The sequence below is a fragment of the Bos indicus genome, chromosome 16 (assembly GCF_029378745.1).
Source record: "Bos indicus isolate NIAB-ARS_2022 breed Sahiwal x Tharparkar chromosome 16, NIAB-ARS_B.indTharparkar_mat_pri_1.0, whole genome shotgun sequence".
In the NCBI taxonomy this organism is placed as follows: Eukaryota; Metazoa; Chordata; class Mammalia; order Artiodactyla; family Bovidae; genus Bos; species Bos indicus.
Window position 1 is genome coordinate 79833643 of NC_091775.1, and position 16859 is coordinate 79850501.

Genomic DNA, 16859 nt, shown 5'->3' on the forward strand with positions numbered 1-16859 from the left:
CCACACAATCTATATCACACACATACCACATACCACACACATCACACACACGAGACACGCACCACAACATTCACACACATTATATACTACACAACATACACACCACACATACATCATACATACCACACATGCAATCTATACCACATACACACGCCACACATACCACACACTAGACACATCACACAACATACATACCAGAAAACATACACTCACACACCACATGCATGATACACACCACACATACAATCTCTACCACACACACACACCACACACATCATACACGAGACACATACCACACACCACATATACCACACACATCATACATACCACACAGCATATACTCATACATCACACACATACACACCGCATATACACAGTATACCACACACCACACAATATACACTCACGTTACACACATCATACGCACCACATATACACACTATATCACACACATCATACACACACCACACACAGCACACACACACGACACACACCACACATCATACACACACCACACATACCATACCACACGCACCTCACCCATCACACATCTCACACACACAACATGTACTCCACACCGCACACACCACACATCCCTCATACATCACAGACCACACACCCACACACACAAACCAGACAAACATACACACCACACATACCACACACACATTACACACATCATACACACACAACACACACACAGCAGCCGGCTGAAGCAGACACTGGCGGAGAGTGAGTGTGGGGGGTCAGGGAGGCAGGAACAAGCCGGACAGAGTCGTGGACCCACGAGGACGCGCGCGGCGGGGCCAACTGGATGGTCGGCAGCTCCCAGCGAACCGCCTGCATTAACCTCGGGCAGGAGGCGCTGTGCTCCCGAGGGCCCGGGACTCGCTCCGCTCCCCCGGGGAATCCTGGACGGCGACCAGTGACCTTGACCCCGCCGCGCGCTCCCGACCCTCCTCGGCCTCCCACCCTCGTGCGGGTGCAACCTCAGGGCCGCGCTCGCCCCGGGAGAGCCGGCCCCGCCCCGCCCCTTAACGCGCCCCGCCCCCGAGCGCGCCCCGGCCCCGCCCCCGGGAGGCCCGCCCCGCCCCCGAGCGCGCGGCACCGACCCGGCCCGGGGGCTCTCAGTTCGCGCGCGCGCGCGCTCCCAGCCTCCCCGGCACCCCGACGGCCCCGGCCCGCAGCCCAGCGCCCGGCCGCCGCCTCCTCGCAGCGACACCTCTTCCCGAGGTGGGGGCGGGAGAGGGCGGGCAGAGAGTCGGGACCGCCGTCTTCGGGGGTCGGTCTTCCTCGCCGCGTCCAGGACTGCCTTCTCACCCATCTGGCAGCCTTGATCAGGACGCCTGCAAACCGCGGGGGAGCGCTCTCGAGGGGGCAGAGAAGCCCCGTCCTCGCCACTGACCGCTCCTTCCCCTCCCCGGCGCACACACACTGTCCCCAGGAGTGATTCCCGCCAGCTGGGCGGCTCGAGCGGTCGCGGTCCTGGTGCCCGGGGCGCGGGGACTTCCTGGGCCTGGTTCCTCGACGTCACCCCCGAAACCCGCGCGCCGCCGCCCGCGGCCCCAAACCACCCCCCAGTGCCGCGCGCGCCCTCGGCCCGGCTCCGCGGTCCGCAGCCCCGTGCGGAGCCCGCCGGGAGCGCAGGGCCAGGCCACGCGCGGGGCTTTCCCTGGGGACTGGACGCGGGGCGAGCTGTCGCTAAAGGAAAACCCGAAAAGAGCTCAGGCTTCTCCGAGCTTCTCTCGCCAGGAAGAATCGCGCTCACGCTGCTGAGCCACAAGGAACACAGCTACGCTGCTGAGCCACAAGGAACACAGCTGCAAGGGCAGCGCTGTTTTTTGAGGGCGACTCTCATCCACACCGTCCGAGAATGATCATCCTGCTCTGGGCATCTGTTCGGAAGGTTGTGCTCGCTCCGGAGGAAGGGCAAGTCAAGAGCCCCTCCTCGGGTGCCAGAGACACCACCTGGCTCCCGGGTTCAGAGCAGAAAAGGGCGTGAGCGGGTCCCCGAAGGGTTACCGGCACCTTCCGCAGCCGCTGACGCCCCTCGCCCGTGGGGAGTCGAGTTGGAACGTGGATGTCCTTCGTACTATGACCAGCATCAGTACGAAGTGACATTTCGGAGACACTTGGTGTCCGTGGTTTGATGTTTAATCGATGGACTTCTATTAACAAGCCCCCACATCCGAGGCCTTCTGAAGACCCCCATTCCTTTCCAGCTAGCCGCAGAGCAGGCAGAGCAGGGACCAAAGGGCACGTGGCCTTCCTTCCAACAGTCCGGACTCGCCCAGGCTGCGGGGCGGGCACGTGTAGACCGGCCCTGGTCCCCACACTGCGCGCCTGCTCCACAGAGACTAACCCACTGGCCAGCTTCCGTGTGCGCTCCCACGCGCGTGTGAAACCAGCTGGAACGGCCTTTCCAGCAGACCTTTCCCGCAAAAGGGCCGTTTCCCTCTAAGTAAGCACCTCACGGGGATTCCCATTACATAAAACTACTTGACGATGACCTAATTTGTTCATTCAAGAGGATAAATTCCTCCGAGACATACATTATTGTTGTTATGGTTTCCGTTGTTAAATTATACATAAAAGGCCACCAAGCCTGTTTTAGAAATGCAGTGTTTTCAGAACATGAATCTTAATGAGATTCTTATTTTAAATGATGCCTGAGAGTGTGCTATATCTTAGATCATTCCTTATACTTTCACCAATTTGTAACCCTAAATGCATTTCCTAAAAATTGTTGTAAAATACATTTTCTTAGAATATGTTCATTCACTACCTTAGATGGGCCTGTTTGTTGTTCAGTTAAGTCGTGTCTGACTCTCTGGCCCCATGGACTGCAGCATGCCATGTTCCTCTTGCTCTTGCAAAAGGAAATTCGAATATGGAGAGTTACCTCAGATTCGTATTCATTGAGTGGGTGATGCTATCTAACTGTCTCATCTTCTGCCACCCCCTTATCCTTTTGCCTTTAATCTTTCTCAGGATCAGGGTCTCTTCCAGTGAGCAGGCTCTTTGTATTAGGTAGCCAAAGAGCTAAGAGCCAAGAGCTTCAGCATCAGTCCTTCCAGTGAATATTCAGGGTTGTTGCCTTTTTGGTCTTAGGTTATTTTGGGGTGAACAAAGGACAGAATGTACAATAAAAGAGGTTTTCCAAAACGATGCTCTCTTTCACTCCCGTCACCTGCAAAACAAGCCCCTCTAGGGTTTGTCTTTCCTAGGTCCACTCTTCCTCTGTAAACTTTTCCCACTTCTCCTCTGACAGAGTCTTTCTAAGCATGGACGAATCCATAAATGTGCGTTTCCCAAAGTGTGGTTCTTCCAACACCATCTTGCAAGATCACCTGTAGAAAGGAAGTTGGCCAGAGCACCTGGGAAAACCCTATTCCTTCTCCCCTTGCGATGTTTCCAGATCACACCAGGCGCTCAGTCAAGACACCTGCAGAGCTTGCCATGGTTCAGCATTTCTCAGATCTGAGCGTGGAAACCGTGTCCAAACAAGGCTCAATAACATGCTGTGGGACTTTCACTTCTAGGATTACATGTCAGGAATTAGTGATTTAAACCAGCTAATGTATGATGGGTCATTCAAATTGGGCTAAGCCAAGCTGCAGCATAAGAACTCTTTTCAGAGAATGAAGAGGAAGCTGACCCTAGTTACCCTTAGTGAATTTCATAAGTCCACTGCATTTTAAAAATGCTTTAAATATTAGGTGAACAATCAACAGATGAATAGATAAAGATGTGATATATAGAGATGGATGCACACGTGCGCACATATATATTTAATGGACTATTACTCAGCCGTAAAAAGAATGAAGTCTTGCCATTTGCAACAACATAGATGGATTGGAGGGTGTTATGCTCAGAAAAATAAATCAGACAGAGAAAGGCAAATACCATATGATTTCACAGTATATGTGAAACGAATAAACACGGCAAAATAGAAACAGAGCTTTAGACACGGAACAAACAGGTTTTGGTCAGTGTAGAGGCAGGAAACGGAGGAGAGAGGGAGGAGAGGGGACCGCAAAATAAACGAGGCCCGGGGTGACGTATGCAAGGTGGGAACGGAGTCAATAACTGTGTGATGTCTTTGTACAGTGACAAGTGGTGACTAGATTGCTCGTGGCGATCAGTTTCAAATGTATAGAAATATTGAATCACAATGTTGTGTAACAAGAATTCACGTGGTGCTGTAGGTCAATTATACTTCAGAGACAAACACACCAACAACTCATAGCAAAAGAGATCAGGCGTGTGGTTTCCAGAAGCTAGGGGTGGGGGAAGGGGGACTGGATGACAGTGGCCAAAAGGTACAGACTTCCACAACAAGGATCGACTGCACAGCATGGGGACTATACTAATACTTGGTGAAAACTATAAGGGAAACGAGTCTGAGAAAACAGATACGTATGTGTATACACAAAACTAACACAGCGTTATAATCAAATATATACTTTTGATTTGTACATTATAAATCAAATATACTTTGATAAAAATAAATAAATTTTTAAAAAATAATAAGTAAAAAGATCTCTAGAATTCAGAGGACACAGAACATTCAAAAATATATCAATTATTGTAAAAGCAATCTGATTCTATGTAGATCATTTGAAAGCAAAAGGAACATGAGAAAAAAAAGGAATAGAAAATCTCCCATATTCCTGCCCCCCAAAAAAGGTACGAACCTCCAGTTACAGGATAAATAAGTACTAGGAATGTAATGTACAATATAATAAATGTATTTAGCACTGCTGTATGTTGTAAACAAAAGCTATTGAGAATAAATCCTAAGAGTTCTCAACACAAGAAAAACATTTTCTATTTCTTTAATTTTGTGTCTATATGACGTGATGGATGTTCACTAAACTGTGATAATCTTTTCATGATGTTTCTAAGTCAAATCATTATGCTCAACACCTTAAACTTATATAGTGCTATATGTCAATTACCTCCCAATAAAACTGGGAAAATATATATATAAATGTATTATATATTCTGTGTATATATGTATATACACAATATGCTGCTGCTGCTAAGTCGCTTCAGTCGTGTCCGACTCTGTGCGATCCCACAGACCGCAACCCATCAGGCTCCACCGTCCCTGGGATTCTCCAGGCAAGAACACTGGAGTGGGTTGCCATTTCCTTCTCCAATGCATGAAAGGGAAAAGTGAAAGTGAAGTCACTCAGTCATGTCTGACTCTTAGCGACCCCATGGACTGCAGCCTACCAGGCTCCTCCGTCCATGGGATTTTCCAGGCAAGAGTACTGGAGTGGGGTACAACGCAAAAGACTAGAGTGGACATCTGAAGTTCCCCTTCATAATGATATATATATTTATTTTGGCTGAGTCACTTGGTTTGTGGGATTTTAGTTCCCCAATCAGGGATTGAACTCAGATCCTTGGCAGTCAGAGCACGGAATCGTAAGCACTGGATCGCCACGAAGTCCCAGTGATGATTTTTAGAGAGAAGAAATAAGGGGCTCATCAGTTAGCCCAAAAGGATAAATGAGGGCAGAATACAGCTAGAAGGCAGACTGGGGACCTTGCAATTCACAGAGCTGCTGCAAAAAGATACAGAACTTCAAGGGAGAGTTTGGCTATATCAGCATTTTAACTGTCCATATATTTTCGTGTCTATGCAAGTCATGCTTCATACTCTGCTAACTGTGGCAAGCCCTTCTTTGCTGGGGCAGGAATAGGAGGACTGCCTCTCCTCTCAAGGTAGGGCTGGTGCTCTACCACAGAAATTCCCAAGCACACAGTCCCCAGGACATCCAGGAGCATGTGGGAGCAAAGCCTGGCCTGCCTGTGGCTCCTCCCATGAGCAAGATGGGGGTCTTAGTCCCCAGCCTGACGTTATGTGTTCACCCTGCTGGGATGGCTGAGAACCTTCGACCTGAACAGCAAGTATCACCCATGGTGTGTGTCTAGAAGCTTGGAGTGATCAAACATGCTTCATGAGTAGGATTTTCCAACCAGTTACAAAGAAAGAGAGAGGGAAAAAAAAAGTTCCCTTAGGGAGGAAAATAGTCAAGACACTGCAAGATGCTTCCAAGGTTGAGTCAGATGCCTCCTAAGTCAGCACTGACCTGTCAGCAGAGCTGCCCAGAAACAGAACATAAGATGTTTGAAAATGTGGGGGCTTCAGTCAAGCTCCCATTTCTTTTTGGAAGACCACAGCCTCAGAAACTTCTTAGCCGGAAGCTTGTAAAGAATCAAAACCAACTTAGTTTTCTTTACAGTCAACCTCTGTACCACTCAGAGTCCGAGGAATGAGCAGGGAAGAGGCCCTCATACAGCCCTGGGCGCAGGTCTGGGCACTGTGCCCCCTCCTGACTGTGCTCACGCACTGGGAACTCCGCTCTGTGCCTCGGTTTCCTAGCGTGGAAAAATGGAACGAAGAATCCTATTTCCCTAGGCTGTGAGGATAGAATGAGACGGAGTCAATGGCAAGATCTAAAGCATGACGTTCTGTGTGATTGGGAATCAGGTTAGAGTCAACATTTGGGGGACAGGAACGCCACTTTGTAAAGAGTCTCCCACTGGAAGTCGAAGCTGAGCCTGGCTGTAGAGTCCTATGTATCTCTGGTGCTGACTGACAGCATAAAACAGACTTAGCAGCCTGCTCCTGAGAGTAATGGAACATCCCTTGAGGCATTACTGGATAAAAACTTGCTGGTTACTGCCCAAGGATGTGAATTCCATAAATGTACATAAACAGACACTGTGTCAAAACTCTGAAACTACACAGAATAAGAAGTTTCCCGAAATAATCTCTTTTTGCCCATGGGAGCTACAACCCCAAGTAAGGCAGACACCATCTTTGCTGAGGCAGCCCCCAGCACGGCTGGGGTTTTGGAAACCCCTGCTCTAGACACAGGCTGCTGCTCTGCTCAGGAAAGGGCCCCCAGTCCAAACCTGCTCTACTGCATGAACCCCACCTTGGTCCCCAGAAGACCATCCTGCCTGCCAACCGGCTCTGTGCTCCCAGAGGCCTGCATGGTTGACCAGGCTTTTCAACATCTTCTTTCCCTTACAGCAGAGGGCAAAAAAGCACACAACTATCATCCTTGAGATCAAGAAAGTCCAACTAGCAGCCTAATGGCCGCTCAAACTGTGGCCCATCTGAACCGACTTGGATTCAATAAAACGTTTTATAAAAGGAACTCCAGGTGTTTCAAGCACCTGACCTGATAGGAAGCAAGGAGCAGCCACATGAAAGGAGTTGTATTGAAATTTCTCCATCAGAGATTCTTTAGAAAGTGAGAGAGAAGCATTTTTTTAATCAAACTTTTTATTTTGTCTTGGAGTATAGCTGGTTCACAATGTTGTGACAGTTTCAGGTGAACGGCAAAGGGACTGTAACACTTAAGAAATCGCGTTTCGATACTCCTTCCCATCCAAGGCTCCCGCTAGGACCCTTTCTCTGCACGCCTCCCCACACGCACATTAAGACACAGCAGATAACGTGAATATAACGAAGAAATTATGCATTGAATTTGTCTCATGTTCCTCTCAACACTTAGTGGAAAAAAACAGATGCTCCATAAATACTAATCAATTGGTTAATTAACTCATCAGCTGGTTAATCAATTGGTTAATAACTGATCTAAAGTTATTTATTATCCGAGAGAACCTGGACTTACGCTGTAAACACTTTGTTCCTGTTTTACCCCCAGGAGATTATTTTCTATTTCAAAGGAGTCTCACAGTTTAAACTGGACTGTGAAAAATGAACCAAAACAGGCGGGCAGATACTTCTCAGAATCTATTCCACCCACAACATTTGCATTACGTCTGATGGTATTTGTCAAATGCCCTCAAGCCCTTCCTATTTATCATCCTCTCCCAGAATAGCTGGAAACCCTGCATATTTGCTTTCTGTCCCCTAATAATTATGAATTTTATGGAAACTTCTTAAAGGAATGGAAATGATAGGCAAAAATAGGTTTCATCTCAGCCCACCAAATGATTGCTTTTAAAGATATAAACAAGCTTAATTTCATCACTAAGAACTATAGGTTATCACATCACATATACCATTAAACAAGTGAGTTTGCCTTGAGAAAGTTCACTGTGCTCAGCTATATGAAACCCAGCATCTGCTTCTTTAAATACTTATATTTGAATTGGCTAGATATGCTTAAAGTAGAAAATGTTATCCAGTGGGCATCTGGTTAAGAATTTGCGAGCAAAGATCCCTGCTTCTCATACTTTCACAGAAAATGAAAGTGATACTTAACTATCAAAATTAAAATCCTCTGAATCTACCTACATGAGGCAACTTCCCCTTTTTCTGTTATTTTTAACCCCCACGAAGTGGAAGAACTGAAAGAGATCTTTCGGTGCTGATGCAAAGAAACTGGTCTTTTTCTGTTCAGAAGTCATTTCTTCAGGCAGTTTATAGCGTCTTTGAACAGTGATACTTTGTGGTAAAACCAAGTGTTAATCATAGCTTGGGAAATTATCATCGGTTTTATAAGTGCTTTTGATTCTGCCAGTGATTGAGCTCTATGCATTTCTGGCGTGGTGCTCAACGCCCCCAGAAACATTTACCAAACGTTGTCTCTGGATGTTTGTGACCTTTAAAACCCCAGGCTGCCCCTTCAGCCTTGCTCTCCTCCTCCAGGGATGTTCCAGGGCGGTTTGATGGGCCCTGTATCCACAGTCTGTGCAAGAGGAAGCGAGGTTACAGACAGGATCTCCTTTCACGGGGCTTCTCTCCGGTCGGGAAAATGGGGCCGCTGCAGGCTGGTGGTTACCCTGCCACCTCTCGGCCTTACCAGAAACGACACCTCCATGCAGAACCACGTCACATGCTCTCTATTTGTGCTTTTACACGAGGGGAAGGGACCTCAGAGATCCCCTGGAGAGGAAGTTTTGAAAGCCCTGGACCTTCTTCCTGGGAAAAAACGCGTGCACACAAAAATCCTGACCCTGAAGGCCCCCCATGCACCCACGCCCGAGCACACCACACATCCAGCAGCACAGCCTCAGGTTTTGTGCGATGACCAAAGAAATCTGCAGCGTGGAAGAAAGTGGGCGATCCGGGAGGAGCATTAGAATGAGAGATTCAGAAGGATAATTCTGATTTTTAGTTCAAAATTGGCTGTGTATTGAAAGAATTTTTAAAAATAAATGAATAACCTCCATCAACCTTACCCTGCAGCTGAGAATGCTTGGATTTCAAAGTTAATCAGTGGGAAAGGTGACATTTGCAACAGAAGCATGATGCTTTGACACCCCCGTGTTGATCTGGCAAATCGTCCCGGAGCTGACTTTTGGGCAGGTGACAGTCTGGAGCCTGTGGTCTGATCACTGGCTTGGTTCACAGCGATGTCATCCGGTCCTGTGAATGCTGTTGCAGCCCAGCCTCCTCTGCTGCCTCTCTGCTGCTCTGAACGTGTGTGAGCATGCTCAGTCGCTCAGTCGTGTCCCACTCTGCAACCCCATGGACTTTGGCTCACCAGGCTCCTCTGTCCATGGGGTTTCCCAGGCAAGAATACCAGAGTGGGTCCCCATGCCCTCCTCCAGGGGATCTTCCCGACCCAGGGATGGAACCCACATCTCCCGTGTTGTCAGGCGGGTTCTTTACCTCTGAGCCACCTGGGAAGCCCCTGTTCTGAACATACCCCCGTGCTTTCCTGATCTGGAGTCCTCCCCACCGCCCTGCCTCCCATTTCCCACTTAGGGAGGGGGATGCACAGTCGTTAGAGCAGCTGAGAAGCTGCTGGGGCTCATCCACCTGGTCTTCCTTCCTAATGGGTGATTGGCAGACACCTAAAGAGCTATCGATCCACTCGGCCGGTCCAACGCCCTGGTCTTTTTACCTGTCAGCGTGCCCAAGGTACTGACCCAGAAACACTTGGAACCCTACACACGTCCCCTCCTCGAGACGAACACTCTCTCCACGAGGTCCCCCTGTGCCTGCTGTAGACTCGGGGAAGAATTTACCTTTAACATCGCTCGACATACAGCCTGATGGCTCCGTCTGCCTGGAGGACAAGAAGCCCTCTCAGTCTGCTTTTTGTTCTCACTGAGTTTGAGTTTTATCTTTGCTTTGTTACTCTCACAGCTCTCAGGTAGCATGTCATTCCCGCAGCTTGTAGTATTTTATCCTGAAAAATAATCATCGTTACTTTATGGGTGGGAGAGAGCTTCCCCAACGTGCGGTGTGTTGCTACGGCTAAGAGTGATTTGCCAGACTCTTAGCTGCTGAAGCCATGAGCCTTAATAACGTCGCCTCTAGCCCAAGCTGGGCTGCTTCAGGGGTTTTATTAATGTAATAAAATGTAGCTTTTACAGCTATCTACAGCATGTAACTACAAATGCATATTATTGATATTATCAGTGTGATGCTTGAGTCTCCTTTTCCATTAATGGAAACGCTGCATTTTATACGTGAGTTATACAAAGAATTAATGATGGTGTATACAAGTCTGTCTACAAGTAGATACTTTAGAAGCAATTATACTCATATGAGAGCAATCCTCTCTTGAATAACAGCTTTTGTTCCAAAAGTTGATTTTAAATTCATTTGTTCATAAACATAACATGATCCTCACAAGGAAAAAAGTGAACACAGTCAATTAAAGCTGAGGTGTTTTATTTGTTTGTTTTCTGGCTGGGCCTGACGGCTTGCAGGATCTTAGTTCCCCAACGAGGGACTGAGCCTGGGGCTCTGCAGTGAGAGCATGGAGTCCTAACCACTGGACTGCCAGGGAACTCCCCTAAAGCTGTTTCACAAGAGAAGGGTAGATGTGGGACATGGCATCGGTTCTGGTAAAGTTGTCCCTGTTGATCGTTTTAAAAAATGATGTCCACTTTTATGTTGCCTCTGTTTCCTAGAACTAGGCATTCTCGAGGTGGTGAAGAGGTTAACTGTGTCTGGATGGCACCCCAGAAGTGAGTCCTGGCACCACAAGGGTGCACAGGTCACAGCGGAACTAATGTGGCCCTGGGCACCCCCGGCCCCTCTGCCCACTCTTGCTCGTGAGACTCACCCTTGTCATTCGTGCCCTGGAGGACCCTCTGGACAGGATCTCAGAGCAGCTTCCCCCGCTCACCTGATCTCTGCAGCCCATTTTTCTAGGAGGACTGCCTTGCTTCACCAGACCCAGGCTTCCAGGGCCCTGGCCCTTTCTTTGTAATTGAAGTGTAGTTGATTTACAGTATCATGTTAGTTTCAGGTATACAGCGCAGCGCTTCAGTTATATGTTTGAAAGTGTTAGTCACTCGGTCGTGCCCAACTCTTTGCCACCCTATGGACTATAGCCCACCAGGCTCTTCTGTCCATGGGATTCTCCAGGCAAGAATACTGGAGTCGGTTGCCATGCCCTTCTCCAGGGGATCTTCCTGACCCAGGGATTGAACCAGGGTCTCCTGCACTACAGGCAGATTCTTTACAGTCTGAGCCACCACGGAAGCCCAGTTATCTGTATACACGTGTCTACTGTTTTTCAAATTCTTTTCCCATTTATGCTATTACAGAGCATTAAGCAGAGTTCCCTGTGCTCTACAGGAGGTCCTTGTCGGTTATCTGTCTCTGCACATAATATTTAAAACAATGCTAACTCCAGCTTGATTACCACCAAAAAGATCATCTCTAAAACTCAGTGACATCAAGGGTCTAGTCTGGACTTCTTAAACCAGAAACCAGAGTTAACTGGAATAGGAATAAGCATTTTTGGTTTGCAGAAGGTGAAAAAAATAAATAAATAACTTCTAGAACATGTTTCTTCACAAGATGGGGATAGGCTTCATGGGGCTCATGAAACCTAAGGGGAAGAAGAGGTTGACATCCTGATTTCAGAGCCCACAAGAGAGAGGGGAGGCCGTGTGTTCCCAGGGCAGTGACCAGGGGCCAGCCCCAAGCTGGGCTCTCGGAGGGCACGTACCTCACCGGCTCACCCAAGAGACAGGCGCCGCGGTCTCAGCCCCGCTCCACAGATGAGAGACTCGGGGCCCAGAAGACTCCCGTCTTACGCTGAAGGCGCCACAGCTACCAGCGGAAGAAGCAGTACGGACCCCAGGTGGACGTGCACACACGCACTGTTTGTAAAGCAGGACGGGGCTTTGTGAAAGCTGTCCCACCCACCCGTGGGGAGCTCCAACCCCAGAAAGACGTCCACACCCCTCTCCTGCCGTGCACTGCAGCCCCTGTTCATACCCGCGCTTTCCTTCTCTCCTGTCTTCTAGAAGGCTGAAGCCGACCTCCCCTCTGGGTTTGGGTATCCCGGCCTCATTCTCTTCTTGGTGACCTCCACCCTCCAAGGACATGGTGTGGCCCTCCGAGAATCTGCGTGTGCTCGCCGACCCTTCCCGGGATGCTCAGGGCTCCTCTCGGATTTTGACATTTGACAGAAAATCATGAATAAAACACACATGTAAACTTGGTCTCCGTCATCAGTGACTATACAGTTATTACTCAAAACCTTGAGCACTCAGGACTCAGCGTGATGACGAACGACACCAGCGTAATGACCACAGTGATTCACGTCCTGTTTAAAGGTATTATTTAGCAAAGCCAAGGTTAATGCCATGTCTCGGAATGAATTAAAGGGGTCCGCAAGACTTGGCACCCACCTCAACCCAGCTGCGCTGTGTCTCATACGCATCTCAAATTTTAAAATAGTTTTTTTCTTTGTAACAGCCTCAATCGCAAAGAGTAAGACACGACTGAGCGACTGAACTGAACAGCCTCAAAATACTTCAGAAGAGAGTGTCAGAGCCCTCTTGAAAACTTTTTTCCGAACTGCTAGCCAATATCATCTTTTTAAAATATATTTTAAGTAATTTATGTGTCTGCAGTGGCACTGGGTCTTTCTCTAGTTGCAGCAAGGGGGGCTACTCTCTCATTGCAGGGTGCAGGGTTCCCAAGCAGCAGCTTCTCTTGTTGCCGGACTCTAGGGCGCGGGATCAGTCGCTGTGTGCATAGCTTTAGCTGCCCCGCGACACGTGGGATCCTCCCAAACCAGGGACCAAACCGTGTCCCATACTTTGGCAGGCAGATTCCTATCCGCTACACCACCAGGGAAGTGCTAGCCAAAATAATCTTTTACTTTTTAAACTTACTTTCAAAACCCCTGACTATAGAGTATACTGAAGATTAGGAGAACATGATTGCTTTTTTCATAACTAACAGCAGAGTCCCAGGAGGGTCTGGCTAGCATTATTAGCCCGATGCTGCCATGTGTGGGTAATTCACATCCATTAGGGGGAAAAGCCAACTTGGATTTTTTTTGCAAAGAACCCCTACTTAGATGGCTCGCAGACACAAGCCTTGCCCTGAAGGAGGGCCTCTGAGCAGAAGAGAAGGCACGCGTGTGCAGACTCTCATCCCGAGGAGGCGGGGGCGCGGCTTACGCTGCCCCCTCCCAGTAACCGCCCGCGCCTGGAAGGAAGGGCGAGCGGGCACCGCGGGTTTCACCTGTGGGGACGCCAGCTGTTTGCAGACCCCTGGGGGGGGAGTCAGTGTCTTCAGCCCACACCCGCTGCTGACCATCCGTGCCACGGACCAGCAGCGATTTCGCCTCAATTAATATATAACCACGGGAGTGAAAGGAGCCATTTCACAATCTGCAGGTGTCCCGAGTTTCAGATTCCTCCAGGTCAAAAGCAATCACCCGCCCGGCTTTCTCCCCACCCAGACATATTTATTCTTCCTCTTCAGATTCAAACCGTTCCCGAAGGCAAACAAAAAATACAGCGAACCCGGCCCGCTTGTCTCCAGGATTTACATGCATTACATACCCTAAAAATATGTAGCTTATTAATGACTGATTTTCCAACCTCTTCAATAGCCTTTTTATTAGCGTGACACTCCTTCACTTACAAGTGTCAGACCATCTCTCCCCGTGCGAGCTTCCTTTCTGGTATTTAATGTAAAGACAGAACAGTATTTATATCCCTCACAATAAAAGAACGGATTGTTTTCAGGTTATACAGCCGCGGTGTGATAAAGAAAGAAGGAACCTTACAAAATGATAAATATTTTCATTAAAAAACTTTAAAACTAAAAGTTCAAAGATATGTTCTCCTCTCTTATTTCTTGTCAAAACATGACTTAAGACCCAAAACTAATCTACTTTCAATTTTATTCCATATTTCAGCGCTGTCATAGTACTCAGCAGAGAGTATTGGAATACGATCATTTTTTATTTTGTTGATGTTACCGACAGCTTTATTTCACAAAGCAATCTTATACCCCGTCTACCAGTGGCAGGGCACAGAGGTCAAATAGTCTATCCTCACAGGTAGAGAGCTTATTAAATGGCACGTCTGTTAAACCCGATGGACAACATAAAGAAACATTCCTGCAAAATACTTTAAGCATAGTTCAATGAAGATATGGCTCCAAAGGGTAGTAAATAATTTAAACGGAGACCAATAAGGAATTTGTTATATTTTTTACTAGCATCTTCAAAATTATATTTCAAACAAAGTGGTTAGAATAGAGAGAACCACAAAAGCTTCAGTTAACAGGCCAGGTTCAATGGCAAATGTTCCGGAACGTGGCTACTTCAAGGCAAATCCCAACATTAATGAATCAACAGCTCCGTTGCCAAGTTCGTTTTAAGAAATCCAGGCATAAATATTACATAATCATGAGCTGAGACAACTGCTTTTAAAAAATCATCTTCCTGACTGTCATTCTGATTCTTGTTTTGGAAAATAGCTAATTTTTAAATTTGGTGTAAGATAACATTTACTCATGACAAAACTTCGCTTCTAAGAGAAAAAACTGCCGAAGAGTAGCACCAAAATAATGTGGAAAACATTTGCTTAATTGTTACATATTAAAGTATCACATAATATTCTACACACACATAATACCCGGTAGGGAAAATCTAAGTGTGATTACCAAGAATTAGAAAAAATTTTTGATAGTGCAGGGTTTTTTTTTCCCTGGTATCTCTGGTAACTCTTCGAAGATCAAAAAATTGAATCTTATCATCCTTTAAACCACAGTGTCTCCCCATGTATTTTATTAGCCACATTTACAAAAAAAGAAAAAAGGGAACCCATGAAAGAGAACTCAATTTCTTATCCTTGTATGCAAGCTGTGGGTTTTCTACCGAAATGACAAACTGAATCAGTACCTTTTAATAAGTTTATCATAAGTAAGAGTACTTATAACATAAATAAGAGGCAGGGTCTCTTCACCTTGATGTTGGCTACCTGGTCTCTGACCCTGGCAGTTCGGTCTGTGGCCTCTTACCAAGCATATAGACACCTTGATCAAGGATCATTAACAGATTGGCCTGGTGGGATAATTAATTAGATTGAGAAGCACGAAGCCTGAGTTGTTAGAGTGGACAATTACCTTCTCTCCCAGCATTGCTCCAAAGGCAGTGTCCTTACCTTCGGCACCCAGTAAATCATCTACCTAAATGTATTTGCACCCAATCATTTTTTAAAGTCACAATCTTTGTAGTGTCAACTTGTCAAGGGTCAAAGGGAAGAGCAGGCAAGATTCCCAAATCAATCTGCTTGTAGAAACTGTCTCATTTCATTTCAAATTACCTGCTGTGGTTGAAGCCAGCGATGGACAAACCGCCTTCCTCCATAAACCATGACAGCCCGGGTCGAACGTGGCCCATCACTCATCAGGGTTTAGTCAGGCCGCTTCTGTCATTAACTACTTTTAAACGGCTGTGTGGGGTTAAGTGATCTTGCGGGGCAGTCGCAGATATAAATACTGTTTGGACAGTTTAATGTCAAGAGACAATTCCTCTGAGATGAAAACTGTGTAACCCAACAGAACAGTTGTCGATACAAGGATTAAGGTGCCTGTGCTGCTCCTTGGAGCCCTGCCTTGACGTGGGTTTTGTGTAAGTCGCCCCAGAGGAGACTGAACGTGGGCCAGCTGCCTGACACAGCTCCTAGACAGTGTTCTGAGAAAACCCAAGACGCATTTGGAGGACCACCCCGGGGTAGGCGCTCTTAGAGTGTTTATGTGTGTCCTTGAGAGGCTGAGCGGAAAATGAGGGCGCCCGGCCGGTGTGGGCAGACTCCTGCCAGGACCTCCAGAGCCTCAAGGTCAATTGGAATCGCAAAGGTCTACAGTCGACCGTAAAACCAGGGCGGGCGGTACAGCGCCTTGTGCACGGAAGAGTCACGAGATGGAAGAAACCAGGCTGAAATGATGACCCCCTCGCCCTCACAGAGCTCTTTCCTGGAGCCAAACACTGTAATATCTAACGGTGACAATGATTAATATTCACCCAGCACTTAGCATATATGGGGCATGCACTGAGTGCTTTGCATGCGTGACCTCATTTAAGTCTCGAAACCCGACAAGAAATCTATTTTTAGTTCCACTTTACAGGTGAGAAGGCTATGGACCAGAACTGGTAATAATTTGACCCGGTCGCACAGCTGGATGATGGACAAGCAAATAAACATTGTGTCTGGCTCCAGAACTAGTTACAATCCAGTACATGCTTCAAGTACTGCACTGACCCCTTCTGCTCTACCGATGCCCCCGGCAAGACAGCCCGCTTGCTGGATTTATAAAGTATTTATAATACACGTTGGCTGACTGCCCTGTAGCGTGCTTTAGCATTGTGCAAAACCAGTCTGAATCATTGAAAGAACAGAGCTGTTAGGTTACTTGGTTCCTTAAATCCAACCAGTATGTAAACAGCACGAAGACTTTCCAGGAGGTGCGTGCGCATGAAAAGCCATTTCAAAATCCTCGGTGTCTGTATGTTTTCTTCCCAAAATTGGTCTAACTGCGTAAACATCATGCCCATTCTGTTTTTTCACCCTGTTCTCCACTGCGGTTCTCAAACCTTACTTCAAAAGACATCCCTTCCACCCCGAGTCTTCCCTGGCCCCCA

The 16859-nt window shown here is 47.5% G+C and overlaps 1 long non-coding RNA gene across 1 annotated transcript; it reads right to left on the reverse strand.

The window, feature by feature from the left end:
- Positions 1–8823: 8823 nt before the first annotated feature.
- Positions 8824–14839, reverse strand: LOC139176460 (uncharacterized). Its single transcript, XR_011560971.1, has 2 exons — positions 11913–14839; positions 8824–10133 (listed from the first exon to the last, which is right to left on the reverse strand). It is a non-coding gene; the product is annotated as an uncharacterized lncRNA (long non-coding RNA).
- Positions 14840–16859: the final 2020 nt, after the last annotated feature.